The sequence below is a fragment of the Anguilla anguilla genome, chromosome 7 (assembly GCF_013347855.1).
Source record: "Anguilla anguilla isolate fAngAng1 chromosome 7, fAngAng1.pri, whole genome shotgun sequence".
Lineage (NCBI taxonomy): Eukaryota > Metazoa > Chordata > Actinopteri > Anguilliformes > Anguillidae > Anguilla > Anguilla anguilla.
In genome coordinates, this window is record NC_049207.1 from 3,844,602 (window position 1) to 3,870,676 (window position 26,075).

The following is a 26,075-nucleotide window of genomic DNA, read 5'->3' on the forward strand; positions in this document are numbered from 1 at the left end:
TTTTTTTTTGGCTGGAAAGGCAGTCAAGTCTCACTGGTGAGAAGAGAGACATGGAATTCCGGCGTCTCTCAAACGATGACCGTGTTTGTTTAGATAAGAAATGTAAGTACAGGGAATTCCTGGGCTATGCCACGGAATGTAAGTAAGGGAGGAGAGAGTGAGTGTTGTTTGATCCACATATGTCCCGGACATGCTTGGTCCTGGCATAGCTGGGTAGATAAGTGGGGCATTTTAGTGCGAGACACCGTTCTGTCTTGTTGATCTGGCAGCTTTGGCATAACAGACCTTACGGGTAAGAAGATTTGCTCTCAGCAGCTGTTACATTAGTGGAAAATCTGATCTAAATTAGTCTCAATGCACTAGTTATTTATTTTTTATTATTTCAAGCATGGCTTAGAATTCTGGCATCGCATCAATATACACCCAAGAGTAGTCTGGAAAGGAGTGGTGTGAACATCTTAGTGCCTGCAATCCAGAGTTTGAGATACCTGTGAGTATTGACTCCTAGCAAAGCAGGTGATTGACGCTTCTGCTCTGTCAGTCATTAAAATTAGACTTGCTTTGGAACAAAGACCAGAAATTAATGGGTCTCCGGTGAATAACTGCATTAAAAAGATTACTGTTCCATTTTTAAAACACGTAGACACAAAATACTTGGCACGCTGAGGTGGTTCTTTCAATTTTATGTGTTGAGTAAATATAGCCTATATTTCTTTTGTATTTGTATTTCAAACGGTGTCACTTGTTTGCAGTGCTTTCTGTAAAGGTCCCACTGTTTAAAAAGCTTTCCTGGCATTGAGTCAAAAGTAATTCCATTTAGGATTTCCCTTGAATCAACTTTTTTTTCATGCATTTTGTAGCAGTAAGGCAACTGCATGTGGCTACTGGATTCTGCAGTGTTCCTAAGAAATCAGCCTGACATTTTTATTGGTGCCTTTGTCAGGACTGTCATTTGACAAAAGGGTTATTGTGGAGGCTTTCAGGCCTTGTCATTCTTTCTTTGAAGATCAGCAGTTTTGGAACTTCTTGTGGTCCGGCCAAAAACTTGTGATGACACTTGTTCCGTGGACTCGCAGTTTTGGAAACAGAAACGCGCATGTAGACATAAGATGAACATATTCTGTCTGTGATGGAAATGTTGACTCTTTTTTTTTTTACTTCCTTCTGTGTCTCTCTTTGTATTACCTGACAGCCTGTCAGGTAAAAAAAAACAACAAAAAATGCCACAGGTGATGAGTTCTTCAAGCATCTTCAAGTCAAAGTTCAGTAAAAGAGCAAGTGGAGTTGACAGAGCTACACCCATTCAGTGCCTGACAGACTGTACAGACCAAGTGCTCTGTATTTATCTGGAAGCTGTGTAAGATCTGTTTATAACCGTGTTAGCAGGTAATTAGCACAGATGTGGGCTCATGTTCTCAGAAGACACTTCTTTATTGATTTAATCAAAATGGCATCAGAGAAAGTCTAGCCAGTCTTGTCTTCTTAATACGTTAGCTCTCCATTGGAAATGCCTCATTATATATTTTATTGGGGTCAGAGTACTTGGCTGTGTAAATCTGGTTCTTCTCTGTAAGACTATTGTATAGCAGTTTGCAAAGTACTTGAAATGTAGATTTAAATGTAGATTGAAATTGGCTTGGATTTTCTCGGGAACTGAGTATTTCATAGTGGAGTGGTGGTGTCATTAAAGCAATTCTACCCACAAGGCATTTAAGTAGCATGTGAGGGGAGCATTGAGTATGACGACGGATAGGACGGTAGGAAATGGCTCCAGTTTTATTTTGTAGAGAAGAAAGGGGAGCCGAGCACTGAGCCCTGGGGGACTCCTGCTGTGGAACTGGGAGATGGTGATTCAGAAAAGTCCCAGAGGTGGTAGACAAAGGAGCTCATGAGTGGCTGGTATTTCCGCCCCTGATAGGGTCAACAGGAGACCCCGACGCTGTGGCTAAAACTGCAGCGAAGCCCTGAAGAATTGCATAAGAAAGAGGGAACTGCCTGTGTGGCAGCAGAGTACTTCTGTTCCATGAGAGAAGAGCCTTCTCCTTTGGAGTGTACCTCTTTGGGGCTATCGAACCAGATTGTGGGGGAGTCTAACAGGGTGTTCTGAAATGTGTATCTTTATTTACAAAAATCATGTTTTGACTGTGTTTTGAAGAGAGTTTTTAAGTATAGGCATGTGAAGGGTGGTATTTTTGACTCATGGAAGTTTTGACTCATGTCTGTGTGAAGGGAGCACAGAACTTGAAGTAGTATTTAAAGAAGAGGAGATAAATCAGAGAAAATCAGTAGGGATAGATCCATAGGGATTGATTGATATTTTCTGATTGAGGGTACAATTATTAGGATTCAAAGGGGCAGGAGGTCTATTTCTGTGATGGCACAAATCAATGATATTGGAGAAGGTGGAGTGGAAAGACAGAGTCAAATCAGTTGTGTAGTTTTACTGGTTGATTACACAATCTGAGATTTGGAAAAAGTTATTGACCTCAGTAAATTTGTTCACGAACAGCACTGTAAAGTTATCAGCAGTGAGAGAGACAGAGAGGAAGATAAATGCTAATACTTCGCTAAAACGGATTGTGAGGCGTAATAGCTGCAGGAAGAAAGCTGTTGTAGGAGGTTCTGTGGTGGAGAAATGTGGGAGTCCTGACAATCATAATTAAGTGTCTCTGGACATCCAGTTCATATACTGCATCTGCTAACAGAAGCAAGTTGCACTTTCGCTAAATGGAGATGACGACTGGTTATAAGCTTCACTACTTATCGCTGGGTTTTTGGTCCTGAGCAGTGGAGTAATTTTTCAGCGTTGTTCCGATGGGCTGTCAAGTGTGTGCGTGCAAGGGGAGCATGTCCAAATAGTGTGAGTGAGTGAGTGCATGTGTGTACTGTTAAGAGACAGGGCTATGTAAGAACTACAGCTGTGAGAACCTGGATTTGTACTCCAGCTCTGTTGGGCCTTAGGCTGAGGCTGCTTAACTTGGGTAACACGTGGCCCTTCTCTAATTCCCCACGCCGGTCCTTCAGAGAGGACGGGAGTGCTCGGGCTGCTGAAATATGGGACCGTTCGGCTCATTAATTACAAACGGCAAAAACATCGGCGTTCTGTGTGAGAGTGCTGCTGGAAATTCTGGCTTAAACCAGCCTAAACCGGCCAAGAGCTGGTTTAAGCTGTGTCTCTGACACTTTTAGCTGGTTAACCAGGACCTAGTAAGATTTATGGGTTTTTTTTGTGAGTGCCATGCCTCAAGTGTGAACAAAGGCAGCTACATTCCTGGATAAATCATGCAAAACTTTATAATATTCTTACATTACTGCTTTTGTGTCTGACACAATTTCCTTAATAAATGCTTTACTAAATATGTTCTCAACAATTGAATCCCGATCAACAATTCCTGCATAAATGTGAAATATTGCACAGGGAAGATATTAGAGCTGCATTTTGTTGGGGGAAATTTGAACATTTGTCTTAGCAATGGAATAAACACTGTCACTGTTTTTTGCTTGGCATGGCTTTGTGTATTGTTGCCTCATCATTGCCTCAGGAATTTCTGGTGTGCTATGTAATACTTCTCCCCAGTAAACTTCTCTGTCGGCCTCTTCCAGTTTACAGTTGCTTTTTTATCCAATGTATCAAGCTGGCTAGCGGCACATATTAATGGCAGATATAGCTAGCTATTATCTTGGCTAACAGAATTATAAACTTTTCATCCGTTTTATTGAAGAAGAAAAAAAAAACTCCTTATAGAAGTATTGATTTTTATCTGATAAACCATGATTTCACATGGGGGTGAAATAAAAAGTCACTGCAAGGCTAACTAAGTCTGGGAACCAACCTTTTTTTAAGCTGTGTTCTGTAGAGAGATGACCTATCTGAGAGGTGGTAGAAGAGAGAGAGAGTGAGAGAGAGAGAGAGATGGATTTGTAAATGCTGTGAACGCCTCCATTTTAAATATTGTATCCATGCCCAATTATCACTTTTTTTTAATAAGCAAACCTACTTGATTTTGTTTATTCACGCTGTAAAACTGCAAATATCTCAGTTGTAGAGATCTCAGATGAACAATGGAAATTATGTACGTTTGTTTACCCAACACCCTTTGTGAGACTTAGCGCGTACTGCCTCACCCAGTGAAACGCTCGCGTTGCTGCCTCCTCGCGGCTGTGATGGGGGACGCGGGTCCCGCCACATCCCACAATTCTCAGTCCTACCTGAGCTTCCTGTTTACTGATGCTGTCATCGCCAATCTGCAGATCCATTATTAAAGCCACACGCCCTCCCTTTCCCTTTCGTTTGATTGCTTTGCCCTTTCTGTGAAACTCCTGCAGTTAATTATGAATGTAAGAATCATTATTTAATTTCCAGGCTGACTAAATAAATAGCTGTACAAAATTGGAGAGTGTTAAATGACTTGCCTTTTGCATGTTTCCCATTTAAGGGCTGAATGTACTATGGACTACGACAGGTAATTTGCCTCAAGGGCCCGGCAGCAGGATCCACCTAGATTTGAAGACGTCAGACATTGCAAGAAAATATGATACTTTTTTAGCGCTGTGCTACAGTGGTGCTTGTAAATGTGTGTTAATACCAATATTAAGGCATTCCTTATTGATCAAATAGAAGAATTTAGATTTTTTTGCCAAGAATTAAGTACTTCAGTAATAACCCCACCGGAGCTGCCTGTGGGTTTATTCACTGGTCCTTCGCCCCATTGGTTGGTTTCCTCGCACCAGACAGAACCGTAGAGCGGATGACTAAAGAGGATGACTGCTGAAAAGCCTGTTGAGCATTTTGAAATCCGTAGCTGCTGCTATGTAACACATAATGTGATCAGGGGTTCAGCAGTGGAAAGTAGTTTTTTTTTTTTTTTTTTTTTTCTCCCCCCCAGAGGGAGGAAAGGAGATCATGTGCCGCATACTAGTTCGCAAAAGGTGACTAGAACTGCCTTTAAGATACAGTTTTCCCCCTGATTCAGCAAAAGAACAAGATTAACAATGGTCTAATTTTGCCAAGATATACCGTACAGTACAACTTGAGAGATTATTGGTGCTCATTCTTAATGTCAGCCAATAGGGTTTTAAACTTTTATGATACAGACAAAGCGCTTGTCCTCACCAATGTATTCAGAGAAAACATTTCCACTGCTGCATACATTTTTCATGCATTGTATGTATTCTGAGATATTTTGGTGTGCTCCAAAAGAGAACAGCGGAGGAGAAAAAATCCTCTGCCTGAAACATGCATTAAATCCACTATTTTCCTGTGTTTCATGTTTTCACCTCGAAGGTATTTCACGAAACACAGTAACATTCCGCATTGCCCCAAACATTTTACTGCCACTCTGTTCCCGTCATTCCGTTACCTTTAGCCTATATTTTGGGAACAGATCTCTCACAAGGCTCCACTTCAACAACTGTTTTTTAAGTGTGAAAGCCCTCATAAATTATATATCCGACTTTGTATTCTGACTATAAGCTTTTAGCTTCCAGCTGGCAACCAAATTTGATGCGACGCCGCAAATTTTAAAATCTGGGTCATCGGGACCACTTGTGTGTGTGTGTGACTGGCCTACCTCTGATCTCTAGTACACCCACCTTTAAACTCCCACGGCAACCTGAGCACACTGCTAAGCCTCATTCTTATTGTCAGAGCCACTGGCACCACTTTAAAGTGGGTGTGCTGTACGTGTCAATCCACAGCTATCAACTGCCGAAACACAGCTGAAGACCTACTCTAATTTGGGTCTAATGCCACGCATTCGGAACGAACGGTGGTAAATGGTACTTTCTGGAAAATGTCTTAATTGCCAGTTTGAACGTCCATTGTACCCTATTTAATTATCACTTTTATATAATATATAAAGCCACACTCTCAGCCATTAAAAAAAATATCACTGGCTTACGCCTCAGTCAGTCATCTGATAGGGAATCCATTTGTGTAAACAGGTGTTTGTGGGATGTATAGAAGCAGTAGTGTGATTGGACCATTGCCGTGTACTTTAGCCCCTCTGCTCCGATGTCCAATCCTGTTGTTGTGGGCGGGCCAATCCAGCATGTACCCCCTATTGAAATGGCTTGATACACACAACAGAAATGTTGTATTTACTGAGGAAATATTTTTTCCTTTAATTTTTTTGTCCCAGTTGGCAGAGAGATGCACTCCTGTTATGAGAGATCAGACCCGCCATCTGGCTGTATTTTAGTAATTGCTGTGCACTCCTTAAATATCTTCTGAAGATAACCAACCAGGCATAATTACACAGTCACAATGCAGATTGGAGTTAATAGGGCAAAATCTCTGTTTAGTCGAGGTTTACACACGTTGCTCCTCTTAATTAGCAGTGCACAAAATGGATTTAATTTATTTCTGTATTGAAAAATGATTGTGTACTGCTATAAAGTCAGGACACTGTACGTATGTGTGTATATAAGCAAGTAATTATTTCTGGACCCAGTGAATGCAGATGGTGTTAGCAGGAGGTGGTGTATAAATGCAAAAAAAACGCAAACAAGTTTTGTAATTGAATTCAATTCAAAGAACTTTATTGGCATGAAAGTAGTGAAACAATATTGCCAAGGCCATAGCGTTGATATACATGAATAAAATAAGATTTACAATTCGACTGGTTACAACAGTGAGATGTAAGGATGGTTCATTTACAGTCACCCAGACTCCCTAGCTCTGTGACATATTTATATGTACATTATTATGTACATATTTATGTATATATTACATTACAGTCACTTGGCAAATGCTCTTATCCAGAGCGTTGCATAGTAGCGACCATTGTTATGTGTTACTCCCAGTAATACAAAGATGTGGTAATGCCAAGAAGGCACGGAGGCCCATTTATAATCACCAAGTGTAATATTAACCTAGCAAACAGCAATGTGCATTGTAACAAAAGAATGCACCACTAGACCGATTACCCAATCTTTACCCCCTATTATTATCCTAAAGGAAATCCAAAGAAGGGAAAAGAAAAAAGAAAGGGTATCTAAATGGTGGTCAGGGGAGCCGTTGTGCTTTCTGAAGAGGTGAGTTTATATTTGAATCGAGGAGTGAACGCTGCAGTGTGTTCTACAGCAAACATCTATCAAAGGCAATAGCTGTTTCAGAGTGTGCGCAATGCTCAGATGCTTTACAAATGAGAGCCCAGCACTCAAACGGAAACCAGGAGGAACGGCTTAATCTGCCTAGGAGGACAGGCGACATTTTGTGCCCCTCACAAGAGAGTGATGTGCATGTAATTGAAGAAGAAACGAGTAGCCATTTATGAACAGTTATGAACCACCAACTGGAAGGAATATCACATCTTTTTAGATAAGATCTCATTTTAACAATTAAACTTCTCTCAATATTTTTTACGTATTATTATCTCATGAATGTCTATCCGGGCCCCATTTTCACTGTTTTTTAATGGCAGTGTAAAGCACTTGCGGTGATGGAGACGCAAGCAAATTTTGCTGTGTTCAAATATAGTTGGCAAATTTAGATTTAATGCCCCTGGTGGCCACGGTAACAGCTGCAGTGCTGTGAAAAAAAGTTGGGCGAATAAATTTTCTGCAAGTGTGGTGAAGGCTGCATCCATTATGGCCAAATTAAATTTATGCTGCCTTTAAAAAAATCCACGTGGATCTTCTTGTGGATATAGACTGTGGACTGCCGTGCGCTTGAAAATTGGGAGTGTGAAACAAACCGACCGTCACATGAGTATGTTTGACACTCAGTTTGCAAATAATCTCTGGTCAAGGCGAAAGCAAAAGTGTACTAGGTGTCAGAAACACCCTCGGACTCAAATACAGCTGCGATTCTTGGCCCTGCTGCGACGGCGTTTGTTTACGGGAAACGTAAAAGCGCGCTGATTACGTGATCCGTCTTGCCGTCAGGGAAAGGGGCCGGCTCTTATTGGCACGTCTGGAGTTCGCCCGGTGGATTCACAGCCCTGTGCATCACAACACAACACCATTGATCCTGCTGCAGGGTGGAAAATAGACGCCTGTTTAACGTTCTCGTCTTCACCGTTATCTGCTCTGCTGATAGAACATGAGCGGTTTTGATGGAGAGCCGTGTACGCATCATAAGGACGCGCTGCGATACGCAACAGCGATCAGCTGATAAGGGGCGCGGTGTTTATACCGAGGTCAAAGGTCATGTATTTCTTTTTGAGAGTAAGAGCAGCCCTGTGATGAATGTGCTAACGCTGGACTGATGAGCCAATGTCTGGGAAACCAGGTACCCTGGGACAAAAGGGTTTCCTCTTAGAAGCAGATGATGAATATTACTGTACTTGTGCCGGAAGCTGCGGGTCTTGCCGGTTCACTTCCACACTGTAAACTTCAAAAGGGTTCTGTGAAGGACCAGTTGATTTGTTCAATGAAGAGTTCAAGACTACAGGCAAGGACGCAATGATGAGTGACAAACAGATCTGCTTAAACCAGGCTGTACTGTGGCCACACGGCTGATTGTTTATGTAAAGAAGAGTACTTAACATTCATCTGAACAAAAAATTTTTTTTTTGATGTGATCAAAAAATCTGAAATAGAAAAAATTCTTTTGTAAAGTTTAAATTAATACCACAAAATGGAGCACAGAGTTAGAGAAGAGAGTGCGCTTCTCTTTTGAAATATGCCCTTTCAGCTAAACACATTTCATTCCTTAGCCTTCCTCAAGGAGATCACATCTCATACTGTTTATTACCTTTAAAAAAAACTGTTAATGTTTCTGCCTTTTAAAAATGACTTCTGTCACAACAACGGGCAGAATACTCATCAAGGGGAAGACATTTTGCCTGAAACTCTCTGTCTCAACAATCCAAGCAGCGGACAGACTGCCCCCCCCCCCTCGCCCGGTGCTGCTTTTTTTTCGTCCTTCGCGGTGATGGCGGACGGATTGATTGGATGCGGCCGATGAGAGCTAGACGAGACGAGAGAGAGAGAGCGAGAGAGAGAGAGAGAGCGAAAATGGCAGATAACGCATCTCCCCCACGTACCTGCCTGACTCCCCCGTCTGACCTGTGACAGAGGAAGACTCCTAATCCAGTCGCGCTCCTTCATCATCGCCACGCTCCTCAGGGCACCGGCAGAGCTCGTTAAACCCCCTGTCACCCCCGTACGCCTCAGCGTTCGCCTGAGCAGTGATTCACTGATGACATCCTTTTACATTTCCCAGCATGCCTGCCTCATCACAGGTTTCATCCTTGCGGGTTTCGCAACCTCAATGCACTGTTAAAAAAAAAAAAAAAAAAAAAAAAAAAACTGTTTACGGTAAAACGTTTGTAAAAGCTTGAGTATAACTACACCATGCAGTCTTGTACAAAAACTCTCACTAGAACGTAAAAACACACACACACACACACACACACTCACACACAAAAAAAAACACTCAATATAAGTGCAAAATTTAGATTTTTGGGAGAATGTCCCTTTAAAGTGTGATGTAAAGCCAAAAGTTTCTAACATCCCCTTTTTTAATTGGCATTGAAAGAGGAAAAAAAACTTGAAGGTGTTTAATCTGTTTGTTTTTTTGTCATTTCATTGCACAAAACTATGGTAGAAAGCGAATTCGAATTTGGGAATGCACAAGTGAGTCATAATTGCACAAATGAGTCATTTGGTTGATGGGAAGGAATTTTACATCTTCAAAATGACATTCTGATATCACACCTGTTTGATTGCCCCATTGCAGGTAAAAAACCTTAACCACTGAAATTGCACAAGCATAGCTGAAAATCGTGATTAGCCTCTTTCGTTGATCAAAGATAATTTTAGATCTTTAAAAAAAAAAAAAAATTTCACCTCTACCTCAGACATGCGAGAGATTTGAAGAACAGCCCGTAAAATGGGCGCTGTCAAAGTTAACGTAGGCGATTTCCACACGGACAACTTTACGAGGCTCCGCTGCTGAAGGCGTTGGTGAGCAGTCTGCTCGCGCGATAAACCCGAGGAGGGAGGGGGAGTCCGTGCAGAACTCCCACCTCCCCTACAGTACCTCCCGTTCTTTGGGAAGCGGGGGAATTGGGTCATGGGATTAGCTCAATTAAAGGTGTTATTTAATGGTGGGAGGAAGAGGCTCTGCTGGACCTTGGAGAACACACACAGCGGACAGAAACTCCCGCTAAGTTTTATTTGCGGGAGTAAGCGTTTGCTGCAGTTTTCGTTTTTTTTATTTATTTATTTTTGCTGAGTTTGCTTTCGCAGCCGCACTGATGTTCGGGCTGTCTGCCCTGTGGGGAGGGACCGAGATGATATTAGGCACGTGCGCTGTAATATCGCTCCTCAGACTTTTAGGTGGACAACCCTGTGCGCACGCAGTCATACTGTAGGAGAGAGATCTGAAGTGAAAACATGCCGGTGTCACTATTTTGAAGTCTAATTAGCATGGAAGGCAACGGGGACGTAGAGGTGGGTAAACACAGGAAATAGTGTATTTGGGTAATGGATGCGTTGTGTCACATTGCATTACAGGCATTTAGCAGACGCAACTTACACAACTTTTTACACAGCATTTACATCGCATCCATTTATACAGCCGAATATATACTGAAGCAATGCAGGTTGAGTATCTTGCTCAAGGGTACAACGGCAGTGTCCAACCCTGGAATCGAACCTGTGACCTTTAGGTTACAAGACCAGTTCCTTACCCATAATACTGCACTGACGTCACTCTTTGCTATTTTGCCTCAAGCGTACACCTTTAAGAGGGGGGCCGTCCGGCTTAATAGAGTATTCATTGGCGGTTGTGGCGCTGTGAGATTGATGGTGGCTATAAAAATAATCCAGTCATCCTCAGTCACTGCATTTCTTTCTCAATGCATTATAAAGCAGGTAATATCATGCTTATACAGGTTTTATGAATGCTTTATTAAGGTCTTATGCATGCATGCGTACACCACAGAGCATCAAAACATGTCTCCTTCATGCATCGCGTGTTTCCCTGAACTGTGTAAGGAATAACAGATAACTGACTGATGTATGGACACAGGGACTGGACCCATAATTTCCTGTGTGCCTCACTTTTTTTACTGACAAAAGGACAGACAAGCAGGCATTTTACAGGCTAATATTTGTGATAACATTTCAATGAAATGAATCAAAGATTTTTCCGAGTGCACGTTGGCCCTCAGATTGTGACAACGGTTCATTTCATAAAGCGTAGTGTATTTTTAGATGCGTCGGTGAACCGTTTCCTCCTTTATATCGACAAGGGCCCAAGGCCCCTGCGTGTTACATAAGAAGATTCTATTTCAGCGAAAATTCTATTTTGTGTCGGTCGGTCGGTCGATAGGCACCTCTCTCTCTCCCCCCACCTCCGTCTTCTCCGTTGCTGTGGCAACTCCCGCTTGGTTTTTTTTTTTTGTGTGCAGGCGGCTGAATGCCAGCGTAAGAACGCGGTGCCATACGTCAGGCCGTCGCCGAAAAGGCCGGGGCCGGACGCCGTGCCCTCGGACGCACGGAAGCGAGCCGCTTATCGCGATCAGACCGCGGGGAAACGCGCGGAACGTTCCGGCGACGCCCGTCACTCTTCGGTTAAAAGACTCCTTGTGAAGCGTGCCGTGCCGTGCCGGTGTGGTGAAAGGAAGATGTAGCCTATCGTGTAATCTTCGCCTGGGAAGCACGATGCACGAAGAAAAGAAGGATGATAATGAGAACCTTCGACAGCGATGGAGATGTTCGAATGTTCGTCCGCATCCGTAGCGTGGATGCATTTTTAATGTGGAACTGGAGGGAGAGACAGAGGAAAAAGACTGATGAAACAACTGAGGGTGGGATTATATTTGCTGGTGGTAATTGTTCTAGGATTAGGATTGGGATTAGGCTGGATTGGACTGCAGGAGATGAAGTTGTGGACACCTTTTGAATATTATTGGCAGAGATTGATCCTTTAAGCTCTTGAAACGCGCTGCTGAGTTTCGAACGAGCACCTACAATTTAATCATTTTAGCGCCTTTCAAATTCAAATCTGTTAATTCCAGATGATCCCAGTTTGCTTTCATCAATGTGTCAGCAACATTGTATTTATTTAATTTAATATTGAGGATTAAATTAAATTCATTTGTTTTGTACCGTTTTACAAGTCTATGGCTAGCTCCTGGAAAAATCCCAAAAGAACCCAGAACACTCAATAAAATGATATATGCCTTTAATCATCGTGTTTTCACACCACAGAGTGAGTTCAATAATGTACTCTTTCATTTGCCTCTGAAAACACATTAGGCATAATTAACATCATTAAATCCCAAAATCTGCTACTTGTGATATTCTGTCCTTATTGTAACTAATCCAATATTCATGTCTGTGTTGCAGGGGATATACAGTGACTCATTTTCAGCATCTCTGTAAGCGTACAGACCCATTCACAAACAGTCAGGGATATGCCTTAATGGCGGTAATTTTTTAAAGCTGCTCTTTTTTCCTTTTAAAAAAAATTTTTTTTTTTTTTTTTTTTACCCTTCTTTGGAATCAATTAGTGGCATGATGACTAATGGAGGATTAGATGTTTGAGCGTGTTGTCTCTCTTGTCTCTGTGTGTTGCCTTGGGGAAGGGAAATGGTGTTGTGTTGTGTGGCACCTCATCTGTGTTAACTGTGCAAGCCCTTACCATGTGGCCCCCTGCTAAGCTTCTGAAGCGAAGACAGACAATTTAGCAGTTTCAGATACTAACAGGCTCTTGGAAATTAGAAGAAATATATATAAAAAACAAAACATCTTTTTTCCAAAGACTTTACAAAGTCTGTGTCATTTAAATTGACCTGGTTGAAGCAGTGTTGAGGTGTGTGGGATCAGTTATATAACAAGTCAGTTGTGCCTTGAAGTCTTCCAATATCCAGTGTATCTAATCAGAGCAAAGTTATAGATGGTCTAGCTTGTTTCTGATCGGATAAATTCGATATGTTTTGACTGAGTGAAGTTTTATGACCGGCCCTGTTTGCCAGCTAGCATCTCCAGTAGCACTTTTCTGATTTAGGAATGAATTTATGTTCAGTTTGAGCTGAGAAGCCGTCGATAACCGCGCATCTCTGAACGATCGCCTTGCTCACTGAAACGTCCAATTTGCTGCTGCGAGGCTTTTAAAAAAAAAAATAAATAAAAAAATTTTTTTTAAACTGAAGGCCAAACTGAAAGCAAAGTTAGGCCTTCTTCGGTCAAAGATTGCTGGTCTACAGCTAACGAGCTAGCTAGCATTGTCCACACGCCTGACAGGGCTGGCGCGTGCTAGCGCCGTGCGGTGACGCACCTCCTGACAGTTGGAGCGAATCCGTTGCCGTGTGTTTGCAGAGCCGCACGCCGGAACCACTGCATAATGAAAATGCATTAATATACAATAACTGTTATTTCAAGTTAACCGAAGAGGGGTAAAAAAAAAAGGGCTGCTTCATGAAGAGATTCCTCCCCTTGCTCGCCACACTGATATGAAGATCATTATGCATTATTCTTCCTCCTCTTCCAAATCATCCTGCCAAATAAGAGGGTAGCTTGTGCAAGTATTAGCATTTATGAGACAATTTCTGCATTATTCCATTATTCAGTGAGTGCCCAGCGTGCGGTATCAGTGACATTTTTTGCCGCGGTATAGCGACACTACTTGACACTACTTGGTCTTGTGACACCTGAGCTTGGCATTGTGCTGTGGGTAAAATTAGGTGTCATGGTAACACTATTCGTAATAGAAACAGCAATTTGTTATAAAAGAATATACATTAAAATAGCTTTGGTTATTTTAAGCAAATCAAAATACAAGCCATTTTGGAAAAGGGTAAAATTCCTGTTTCAAATCTTGTGATACCGGGCTGTCACGTTGTTATGGTTTCTGAGTGGTTTTGTCGGAAGGTGTGACTCTTCAGTGTTTCACAGACAGTGGTACCTGTTCAGGTGGGAACAATACCTGTCAGTGCTGCAGAATATGTTGTTGCATGGAGACTCTAAAGTGTGTTCTGGGATGCAGTGCAGACATGGGAGCTGTAGGAGGGGAAGACGGGAAAAAAAAAAACTTAAGAAGGACCTTAGAAAGTGGATTAATGTTCCTTCCCTGTCCCGGGGGCAGTGTGGCATAATGGGTAGGCAACTGGTCTTGCAACCTAAAGGTCACAGGTTCGATTCCTGGGTACACTACTGTTGTACCCTTGAGCTGCCTGGATTGCTTCAGTATATATCCAGCTGTTTAAATTAATGCAATGTAATGCTGTGTAAAAGTTGTGTAAGTCGCTCTGGATAAGAGCTTCTGCTAAATGCCTGCAATGTAATGTAATGCTGTTGCCACACAGCTGACCACAGTGATTCATGCTTTAGTCTCTGTTGTTCATTCAGGTGTCACACTCTACCTTTGGATAACACCTGTCCACTGCACAGTAAAATGTCCAGTGTTAACTCAACTCTAACAGAGTACGTATGAGTCCATGTGGTCCCATACAGTACACTGTCAGAAAGAAACGGTTCTTTTGCTTGTCTCCATAAGAGGTTTAGTTCTTTATGGAACCCTCTATGGTAGTTGTGAAAAGTATGAACGCTCCCAGACTGAACCATTTTGCCTATAAAAAAAAAACCCTTGGCCAAGACAATCCCTTTAATTTGTTTTTTTGGTATATACCATCAGTGTTCTCATCCTCTATATGGCCTCTGTCTATAAGGGATTGGAGCCATACAGTATGTCTTCCAGGTAGTGTTTTGGCTGCACTGCTGTGCTGTAGAATGGGGGAAAATTAGGCTCATAACCGAGAACATTTCAGGTTTGAGGCCCTGGTGGGAGGCCAGTGCTGTACCCTGGAGCAGTGTAATATAATAGATTTGGTCTGGTAATTACCCAGTAGTGTAAATTGAAGAAGGGATTATATTTGAAATGCAAGCAAATTAACACTTGAAATGGGCGTTATGTTAAGCACACAGGTAATTTAACGTGTTTTCCCGCTCTGCCAGTAGATCTTAGAAAACAAATTAAGTTTTTCTGCAAGTTGACCTTTGTGGAAAAATGAGCTCTAAACTTTTTTAAAGTCATTTTTCTCATTATGTGTGTGGCAGTTTTAAACTTTTGAACAGCAGCTTTATGCTGAGGTGCTATTCTGTGGTAGGCAAGGAAACGGAACTTAAGGTTCTTTCCGAAACCGTGGTAACCAACCCTGTTCCTGGAGATCTACCGTCCTGTAGGTTTTCACTCCAAACCCTAACAAAGCCACACCTCATTCAATAGCTAGAGCAGGGCTGCCCAACCCTACTCCTGCAGATCTACCGTCCTGTAGGTTTTCAGTCCAACCCTAACAAAGCCACACCTCATTCAACAGCTAGAGATCTTTGAGCAAGCTTCTAATTGGTAGAAGTCAGGTGTGCCAAATTCAGGGTTGATATGAAAACCTGCAGGATGGAAGATCTCCAGGAACAGGGCTGGTCACCACCACCGTTCTGAGAGATGAAGCCGGATAATGTCGTGGTGGCGTTTGCACTCTTCCAGAACGTTTATCGATTGACCCTGCGGCTCTATTTTCTCAGCCGCAGTGTCTTTAAATGGAGCATGCCCTGTTGACTTCCAAGCATCGCTGCTTCTTTTTTTTTTTTAAAAAAAAAAAGGTCGTCCAGTATTCCTCCTTGCTCTCTCAGTTCTCGTCTACAGGCCATTTACACGCTCACTAACCGTCAATCTTGTTGCTGCTGACCTTTTGAGTGATTTCATTTCCCGTCAGATAATGGAGGGCCTGCTTTGCGTTCGTCGAGCGCCCTCGGAGAGCCGGTTTGTTGTGCCCTCTCCGTCACCGCGAGAGAATATTGTTTCTCCGGGGAGCCGAAAGGTTGACTTCGCATTTTCAGAAAAAGGGGGGAGGGATGGAGGGGGAGTGGGTAACTGCTGGGCTTTAAGTTGTGGAAAACAGGGTATTGGAACTTCCCGAAAAATGCCTTTTATGTGCAGTCACTTCTAACTGGCTAAACTGTATGTTTTCTAATTAGTTTTTCTTTCTTGTGTTGGCGACTTGCCAACCTGTGAGATTTGTGATTTGTGTTTAACCACGGCTAATGTAATTAGCCCTGGTTAAACATTTCAATTGTGTTTGTGGCGCTACAAATGGAATTCATTGGAACTTTTGTGAGCTGTGCTATAATAACGTTACATTTTCAAACAACACCCAGCGTAAAAGATGACCCAGAGGAGAAACAGCTGGACTTGCCACATTTAACAATAACAGGCGTTGTCGTTTATTTCCAGCATTTCTTTCATGCTTCGCAGGATACTTTTGAATTGGGCCACAGTGGCCACAGTCATTTTGCTCTGTTTCATATGGGGCTTCCCTAACTGTCTCTGTATGGAAATTGGATTCAGCTAAAGACACACCGGAGAAAATTTAAGCGACTGACTGCTGGCCCAGGGGTGAGATCCGTTGCCCCATACGGGTCTAATGTCTGTTGATTCAGCCTTTTAAAAAAAATTTCAGCATAACGATTTTAAAAACCTTGCCGGAGAGAGGGGGGGCGGGTCTGACTGGAAATGCTTACGACCCACTGGCCTGCAGGATGAAGCAGGGGCTGACCCTGTTGTTGGGATGCTGTGAGAGGGAGGATGAGGTGGCATTGTAAATTCAGAAGCTACCATTTTACCTTTCAGCCGTGGTGTGTTCTCAAGAAAAAAACGGGGGGATGGGAGGTTGATTCTGGAGCGCATCGACTCTAAAAGGAAGAGAACAGCCTGTGATAGAGCGAGTGAGCATTGTAAAACGGAAGCAGTGAAGCAATGCAGGTCAGGTACCTTGCTCGAGGGTACAACAGCCGTGTTCTACCCGGGAATTGAACCTGTGACCTTTAAGTTACCAGATCAGTTCCTTACCCATTATGCTCCACTGCCCCCCCATATTAAGGGTCTGTTGTTATTTTCGGATAAACAAAAAAAGGAACAATGAATGTATGCACCAAATGATCATTTAACTTCAAAGTAACTAAATGTCGAAACCTCTGTTACACAGATTTGTGCTGTTTTTTGAGAATTTGTTGATTCCTCAGTAGGTTTTACACAAACACCAAGAATACAACAGGATAGCACGCTGTCAGACGCTGTGAAACGGCCTGTGAGAAATGAGCGGGATTCTCGCTGGCAGACTGCGTTCTCAGACGTGCGGTGCGCCTCCTGAACGTGACTGACAGGGTCCTGATCACACGTTTTCCTCCAAGACTGAATTTCTGACCTGTCAGTCAAAACCCACTTTAATACTGGGTCACACTAGGGAACCAGCAAGGTACCTTCTTCCCACTTACCTTCTGTGTTTTTTTTATTCATTCATTTTGAAATAGCAGAAGCACATGTAAACTTACACACGCACACACACACAGGTGATCATATTGTGAAGGAAGTATGTTTCTGGAATATTTAATATTAAGCAGGGGTGAAAAGGGCCTTTTGTAATTATGATTTCATTACAATTCATAGCTTATTTTAGCTATTTCCTCCTTTTTCAAGAGGTCTGCTGGCGGTTTGAGAAGGGAGCCAAAATTGCTCCAAATTCGGACCTTTTCCCCTGGCACCCCACTCTGTGTGCTAGCACTGGTTCATAGCACTGGTTGTGCCAGATTCAGGCCCAGCTCCATCACTGACTCAGACACGACTGGCTCACAGACACGACTGGCCTCACAGACACGACTGGCTCAGACACAACTGGGTCACAGGCACAACTGGCTCAGACACAGCTGGCTCACAGGCACAACTGGCTTTCCTTTCGTTGCCACAAGCCGCTTTAACCACAGTTTTAACAGCCTTGTAGCACAAGCACTTGAGTTTTTATGAAGCATTGCTTGGGCTTTGGCTCGGTTACAGAAAGATTTTGTTTAGCGGTATTTTGGGTGGAGCCTTTTTATGGATTTTGCTTAGTCGACGATACAAAGCAAAATACACTGATCGTGTCCGTTTATCCTGCTGTAAGTGCACTGAAGCATATTGTGTTACTTTTAAGTATACTTCCCAAGGTTACAGTGGAAGCGCACCCCCCCTCTGGGGATTTGGTTCTGAAACGTCTGTTTATATTTTTACTTTGTTTCCCTTGGATTTTGAAATGCAAAGATTGCTGATGTGTGGCTGTTAGAGCATAGCTCTGGGGTCAGCCCGAAATCCACCCATGCATGCCCACCCCTTTTTAACAGCTAGGCCTATGTGTTCCCTTGGGGACTGCATTGCCTAAAAGCAGTGGGTCTGGTGGGCCACTTTTTCTGAGCCAAATTGCAGAAATAAAAGCTCTACTTAAATAAAAGTAATTTTTCTGCTGGTGTGAAGGATGCCCGGGGTGAACCAATCAGAATGTGAACGCCGCAGTAATGGGCGCCATGTCTGCATTGTCATTCTCTGAACTGCCGGGGATTTTGGGAGTTGTGGTTTTTTGGGAAAATCCTGATTTTATTGGTGTCTGCTAATGAAATGAGTTTTTTATTTTTTTATTTTTTTATTAAACAAAGTTTTCTTGTCTCACAAGACAGCAGGGCTTGCCAGTCTGCCTGCCAAGGAACTGGCCCTTATGTGTGTATGTACTGCATGGCAAACAGTCAACAGTCAAACAGAATTGGTATTCATGATTTGACCAGGCGCCAAGAAAGGAACCTTGCTTGGGATTGTATTTTACGAACTTTGTTTCAGTACTGCTGTTGTACCCTTGAAAAAAATTGACCAGCTGTATACTTGGGTAATTTCAATACTATTAGCTCTGTGTTATTGGAGTTCTCAGAATGGATCTGCAGAGGGCCATAAGGCTGACATAGCACTGTCATACACATGACATAACAGCTGTCACGAGACGACATGACAGATAACGTCAGTTAATGTCAAATGACATAAAACTGTCCTCACTTTTATTGGTAAATGTTATGACAGCTGTTATGTCATGTTTATTACAGTGTTATGTCAGCCTTATGTCTTATATATAACCTTACGTCAGCCTTATCGAAGGATTCAAGTGAAGTGCTACCCATAGAACAACTGCAGTGACACTATTGTGTCTTTGAGTTGTTGCTCATTCGGCAATCAGTGAAGAATCAGTGTCTGCTCCATTCCGTTTCTGTTTGTGCTTCATTTGACGTCAGTTACTAACCCCAGTCTATTTATTCACTCTTCATTTCAAACCCTGCTTCCACAGGGCGAACCTGTTATCTGTGCCTAACCACCGAACGAATCAGCGTTTATTTTTCCACTCGCATCTGTCCATTTGTACACATGAATGCGTACGGTATGTGACAGTGATACGGAAATGGCGCCAGCGTCAGCTTAGTCGCTAGTCGCTGAGGGCTACCTCATCACCCTCACAACCATGCTCAAACTCTTAAAAACGGCGTTTTCAGACGTTCTCTGAAAACCATTCCCAGCTATTTCTATGGGCCCTTGTGATACGGTCTCCACCGCGCCTGACATTTCTGCCTGTCCGGCCACTGGAACCACAGTGGAAATAAGTCTTTAGACTCGATTGTGCTATCAGCGATAGTGTAATGGATAGCAGTGTAATCGATTGATAGAGTAGTCATTACAACGTATACCCTACAGGGGTATGAGCGATTAGCAAAATAAAATGCTACCCCATCTGCTGCAGTGTTCTCTCGTAAGTAGCATACCTATGTGTATAGCCTTACAGGCTGGATGGATGGCATTGATTTTTCTCGCTATCGTTTTTTAAAACTTATCGCCGTAACGGCTTGTATTAATTCACGCCAGGCTTACGGAGGATGGCGACTGCAGGCGGTAAGCATAAAAAATGTAACACTGCGCACCTGTGAGGGCATTCTGTAACAGATGGCGAATCGAACGCCGTTTTTTTTCCCTTGAAAATGGACCCCGTGAAATGTTTACGGTCTGCCAGGGAGGAGAACACGCTCGCCAGATGGTCATGCCTCGTGGCCTTCCCACCTGAAGCTTGCAGGTTCAAATCCTGTGTGGGCCACTGTTGTTCTACGCTGTAAAATAAACGTTCCCTAAAAAAGTGGTGAAAAGACGGGCAGCAGTTGACAGTGAAAAACCTTTTAATGAAGGGAAAGAATATTTAAATCCTGTTATTTTATTGGACGGCTCTTAATGAGTTATTGCCGTTATTCTACATGCCTTTGACAGTGTTTTTGAATAAGCTGTGAAATCCTTTTTTCCAGATTTTAACAATGTACCGTAAAATTGTTTTCTTACAGTGTAAGTTTAAGCAAGATACCTGCCCTGAGTTGTTTCAGTAAATTCAAAATCCAAATTTAGTTTTTTAAAATTTATTAAACACTAACCAAATGTTCTTCTGAACATATATTTGATTGACTGGTGTGTACGATGTCTTATGGTATGGACTCAAGCAAAAGATTTATAGTTTATCATTATATCTGGCACTCGGATTGGAAATGAGATTTTACTGAAAGGCTAAAATCTGTACATTGCCCTTTTTGCTATTAGCCATTTCAAGCTCACCAAAGCGCTCCGAGTTTGGATTAATATTCCATGTGTTGTGGCCTGAAACTGTCTGGTGAATATCACCCATCTTAATTTGCTCGGGAAAAAAAAGAGTCCCCCAGTGAAGTTCATTAGCAGAACAGCGGTATCAGGGATTAATGTGTCTCTGCACATGAAGCTGTGCTCTCTTCAGTAATTAACCTCGTTGCTTAACTTATATTAAGACCTTGTTTCTTTATGTTGCCAAAGAATTATGATGATAAGGGTTGCCAGCTTATTGTTTGTGTGTGTGTGAGTGTGTGTGTGTGCGTGTGTGTGTGTGTTTCTTTCTGTGGTGTGTGTGTGTGTGTTTCTTTGTGTGTGTGTGTGTGTGTGTGTGTTTCTTTGTGTGTGTGTGTGTGTGTGTGTGTGTGTGTGTGTGTGTGTGTGTGTGTGTGTGTGTGTGTGTGTGTGTGTGTGTGTGTGTGTGTGTGTGTGTTTCTTTGTGTGTGTGTGTGTGTGTGTGTGTGTGTGTGTTTCTTTGTGTGTGTGTGTGTGTGTGTGTATGTCCATCTTCACTAATCCTCTTAGAACTTGTGAGGGCAGCCTATTCAGTCCAGTGAAAGAACACTCACTCCGGTGGTTCAGCTCTGGTCTTATACTCTTGGGCTCTCACACAGGAAGCAGCGAGTTCCAGGTTTGAGCCCCAGCTGGATCCTCTGTGGAAAATGCCTTCAGCTAGAGGCTCCAGCTGTAACCTGTGGCATCGCACATCAGGTTGTCTCTCAGCTGATTGGCCGAATCCAAAATCCCTTCACGATGGAACTTTTACAAGAGCGTTATTGACATCTCCTTTGTCATGATGCTCACGTCTGTCCTTTTCCAGCGGAAGGGACAGTGAGTGCTACTGTAGGTCTCGACTGGGACAGGAATATTACTGTCAGAACTACTTATAAAGATGATTCAAGAGGTCAGAGATGTTTGAGGCCTAAATAGACTGCTATTAGCCTTTTATATAGTTTGTGTCTGTGTCTTTATAAACCATTTTATTGAATTGTGTTTATGTGTTTGTCATATGTGCTTATCCACCATTTCAGTGAATCATGATATGTTTTGTGTTCAACTTTAAACAAAAAAAAAAAGCAAAAGATTTTTGGAATCTTGAAAAAGATTTTTGAGTTATTACATGAACAGAAAGCTTCATCCTTTATATACTGTCAGCGTTTCATGAATCTTAGAACTTAGTGATTCTTTTCCATGACGTCCTGAAAAGTTGCCCATCTGGAGATACAGTACAGCTTTTTAAGGTCTCTGACAAACGATGCTAAATACTTAAAACTTTTAACTACAAAAAAAAAAGTTTCAAGTTTCAAATTTATTTCAAGGCTGCTTGAAATGAGTCCGTTCTTGGCGCCGCAGACAGTGTGAGGTGCGCTGTGCGTGCGCTGCAATCCTCGAGGGAACGCTCGGGAGCAAAGTGCAGCTCTGAGCGGAGGACGATGCACGCTTGTGCTGTTACTGAGCGTCAGGGCCGCTCTGCGATTCTCTCTCTCAGCCCACAGGCGCTGAACTCCAGCCGCTTCAGCATCGCCGAGAGAGAGAGACAGAGGAGGCTCAGAACGCTGAGAGAGGAGAGAGAGAGGAGAGAGAGAGAGAGAGAGAGAGAGAGAGGGAGAGGGAGAGGGAGAGGGAGGGAGAGGGAGAGAGAGAGAGGAGGTTCAGAACGCTGAGAGAGAGAGAGAGAGAGAGAGAGGAGGCTCAGAACGCTGAGAGAGAGAGAGAGAGAGAGGGAGGAGAGAGAGAGGAGGCTCAGAACGCTGAGAGAGAGAGAGAGAGAGAGGGAGGAGAGAGAGAGGAGGCTCAGAACGCTGAGAGAGGAGAGAGGGAGAGAGAGAGGAGTCTCAGAACGCTGAGAGAGAGAGACAGAGGAGGCTCAGAACGCTGAGAGAGAGAGAGAGAGAGAGAGGGAGGAGAGAGAGAGGAGGCTCAGAACGCTGAGAGAGGAGAGAGGGAGAGAGAGAGGAGTCTCAGAACGCTGAGAGAGAGAGACAGAGGAGGCTCAGAACGCTGAGAGAGGAGATGAGAATCTGAAACCTTTATGTGTGTTAAACTGGCCAGAGGTACTTTGGGATTTATCATGCAGTACCCTACCCACAAATGATTCAGCAAGGCTTCATTTCAGCCACGGTAATTTTCTCATGAATGATTAAAACCAATTCAGCTTAACAGCGATTGCCCTAAAAAAAAAAAAAACACCAGGGGAACTGTATCCTGTAATGGTTGATCTGGAGCAGTTAAACCAAACAGCATTCCCTGTTTAAGAAGGCCCTATAAAGTAATCACCCTCTGGGCGAAGTACCCTCATCTCAGTAAATATTTTAAACTGTTGACAGTTTATTGCTGCTCACTCGCCATTGGTTGCAATTCACAGTTTATTTAACACGCGTTAATATGGAAACTATCTGGAATTTGTATTGAAAAGTGTGATATTGTTACGATTTAATATCATAATCAGCCCACAAGAAAGCAGCCATGAACAGAATCTGTGATCTGCTGTAGGTCCTTAACAGGGAAACTGGTTGATAACCGACTGGCTGATATGTTGCGTTCCATGTAGACTAAACTACTTCTCACAATTCCTGATTTTAAAGGACAATTTCCTTTATTTCCTTTATTTTCTGAATTCCTGCCTGAAATCCCAACACCTGCACCCGCATGGCACTCTACAAGCTCTAATACTGTCTTTCATATCACAATATAAATTAATAATTTGAGCATTCCGGCATGGTCTGAAATTGCAATATAGGCCTACAATTAACGATCCCTCTATTCGTTCCTTCTGACAAAATCGATGCACGATTTAAACAAATATGTCATTTTCTCTCATAAAAGAGGTAAATAGCAGGTGGATGCAAGAATAGCTCAGGAAGACTATTATCATTGTTATGATGCTCTCCATTGCATTGTAAATTTGTTTTTATAGAATGACTTACGCAATACAAATAACTATGTATAGATTGCACACTGTCCCTCACAAAACGGATATTCACTGAAGCAATTCAGGTTAAAATTTGCGTGAAGGTTAACTGCCTCACTTCACCTGTGGATTTAAAAATATAATCTTGCGGGTAATGGCTGGGTGAATCCGGAAATTCATAAAGACTCAGCCTGCGCCCTGCACCTCCGTTTCCTGTTGCGCTGAAGTAATTGCCTGGTTTTAGTTCAGCGCTAGGCCACAGTGTAAACCGATCAGCCGTTTCTCGGGTTCGTGGAGAAGGGAAGAAGTGACATTTTCACATCCTCACCTCTGTCACCTTGGTTAATTTGAGTGTCAGCCCGACATGTTTTTGCCAGTTTCATTTTGACTCTCGAACCCGCTCCTGCAATGTAATGTGAACGCTTCTTGACAGGAGGGGTACTGAGCAAACTTCTTTCCAGATGAAAAGGGGTGACTCCTGTGTACGCCGGTTCAATGTTACAAGCTTCTTGTGGAAAAAACATTGATTGTAGCTCCTGTTCTTGCCCCTTATGGGATTGTGTTCCCTATCGGAATAGACAGACACCATTGCTAGACATGGGCGGGCCGGGGGATAATGCTTGACTGTCAGGAATTTAGAATTTGCACACCCCCAATAAGGTTCACACTCCCCAAGTTCTTTTTGTGTTCGAACCAACAGGGGCCTTTCCTCCCAAATTATGGCTGCACGTACACACCTGGGAACACATCCAAATCTGGGCAGCCTTTGAGGTTCTGAGCCACAGCAGCCCAAGTAATTGTTCTGAAAAGACAATAAAAACATTTACTGTATCCCGGTCCTAGCCTAGGATAATGTGCACCCAATAAAATGGCAGTTTGCCTGAGCCATAAAATCTACGTGTTATTAAGTTATTTAAAAGTCCAGATAAAAACATTGCTGGGGCAGTAAATACAACAAGTAAAATTAAATAAGAGCCTGAATTTAATCTAAGCACAGTAGTGTGGTATAAAACAGACCTACCTTCTGGATTGGATCTCGCTCCATTAAAGGGATCTTCTAACGATATTTTCTCTCGCAGAAATGGTTCGAGAGGGCGGTGGCAGCCATCTTGAATCTGTCCTGACCTAATCTTTTGAGGCTGGCCGCGCAGGCCGGTCGCTCGGCTTCCGTCAAACTGCCGCCCGCGACCCTCGGCAGCTCGGAGGCAGCTAATCGCTTACGCGTCTCCCGAAGCCGTTGATTACAAAGCGCGGAGGAAAAAAACAAAAAAAAACCTGACGTCCTGTCAGAGCCGCGCAGCAGCGGCCTTCAGAGGGAAAGGGAGGCTTCCACGTCGCCGTCTTTTTGAAGAGCGTTCAGCCTGATGGGCTCGACCTGAGGGAGCGAGTTCGCTGATGTCCCCCTTCGGGACGAGCCGCAGCTTCTGTCAGCGATTTTGACTTGAAATGAGAGCCGGCGAGGGCCTCCTCTGGTGACTGCTCTGGAGGCGCCTCAGTCAAACGCACGTTTTTTATTTTTTTGTCAGAGAGTTTCTGCGCGGTTTCAGGAGAGTCTGCGTTATCCGTACCTGCATGAGGACGTGTGTTGTTTCCTGCAGACGACGGATGGAGGCATGTTCATAGGGGGGACCACAGTTAGGTTGGTGCACACACCCACTCAAAGTCCAATTAGGGTCATCCGCTGCATGTCGACGATTCATCCGCGACCTTCGGACAGCACCGGGCAGTGCAGGGCTCCGTGTGTGACAGCGTGCTGATGTACAAGGCTCACCCCCCCCCCCCCCCCCCCCCCGCCTCGGACCCAGCGCTGCCCGGCGTGGATGACACTCACCCACACGCGTCTGACGCCCCACTCTCTCCACTCGACGTCGGCCGGAAATAACCGTCCCTGGAGGGGGCGCTAACGATAGCGGAAATGTGTGTGGGTTCCTTAAACAGCATTAGCTGTGTCTGCGGAGTACTCCATACAGCTTATCTACAGTCTCCTTCTATGGTACTTGTACCTACACTGTTCAACACTTCTATGGTTTGATTTCCAATTCTGCTTTGGCTCTGGCTTCATGTGGTAAAAGCAGCTACCAGGGGAGCCGATGCTGTACGTTCTAGATGTGATTTCTTTGGTCAGTCTCGCCGAGCTGTGCCGTAAGTTGCTGTGTGTGTGTGTGTGCGTGTGTGCGTGTGTGCGTGTGTGCGTGTGTGCGTGTGTGCGTGTGTGTGTGTGTGTGTGTGTGTGTGTGTGCTCTAGTACACACCTCTGTACCATTCTCAGTCTCGCTCCTCTGTCTCCTCTGAGGCCCGTTTCGTGCCAGAGATGTGTAAGAGAAGGCTGTTTCCAGAGCAGTTTCTTCTCACATTTGTTTGCCAGGAAACTGAGTAAAACAGGTTGAGAAACTGTACTACAGGGGAACAGAGCAAGTTGCCAAATCCAAGCACGTTTAAACAACCCCCTACACTCACCAACCCAGTTACAGGAACAGCTATATTACCGTTTCAGTTTCAGGTCTATTGTCTTTTCCCCTTGTTTCAAATTTAATGCAAGTGCTTTCCTAGCAGCCAGAGCACCTGGCATTCTGGGAAACACAGTTTTCTCCACCCATAAGTGGTTTACATGATTAAGCTGATATTTGCGGCGTTTTACTGCTTCCTGGCCTGGATTCATCAGGATTAAAACTCTCAGAAGGGCTGTTTGTTTTTTAAGTCTACCAGCTAGTGTTTTCTTTTTTTTAAGAAACTTTTATAGGCAGGACAGTG

At 43.4% G+C, this 26,075-nt stretch overlaps 1 protein-coding gene across 1 annotated transcript in view; it reads left to right on the forward strand.

Moving 5' to 3' along the window:
- Nucleotides 1-26,075, forward strand: part of nav3 (neuron navigator 3) — a 277,510-nt gene that overhangs the window by 73,606 nt on the left and 177,829 nt on the right. The window lies entirely within an intron of this gene.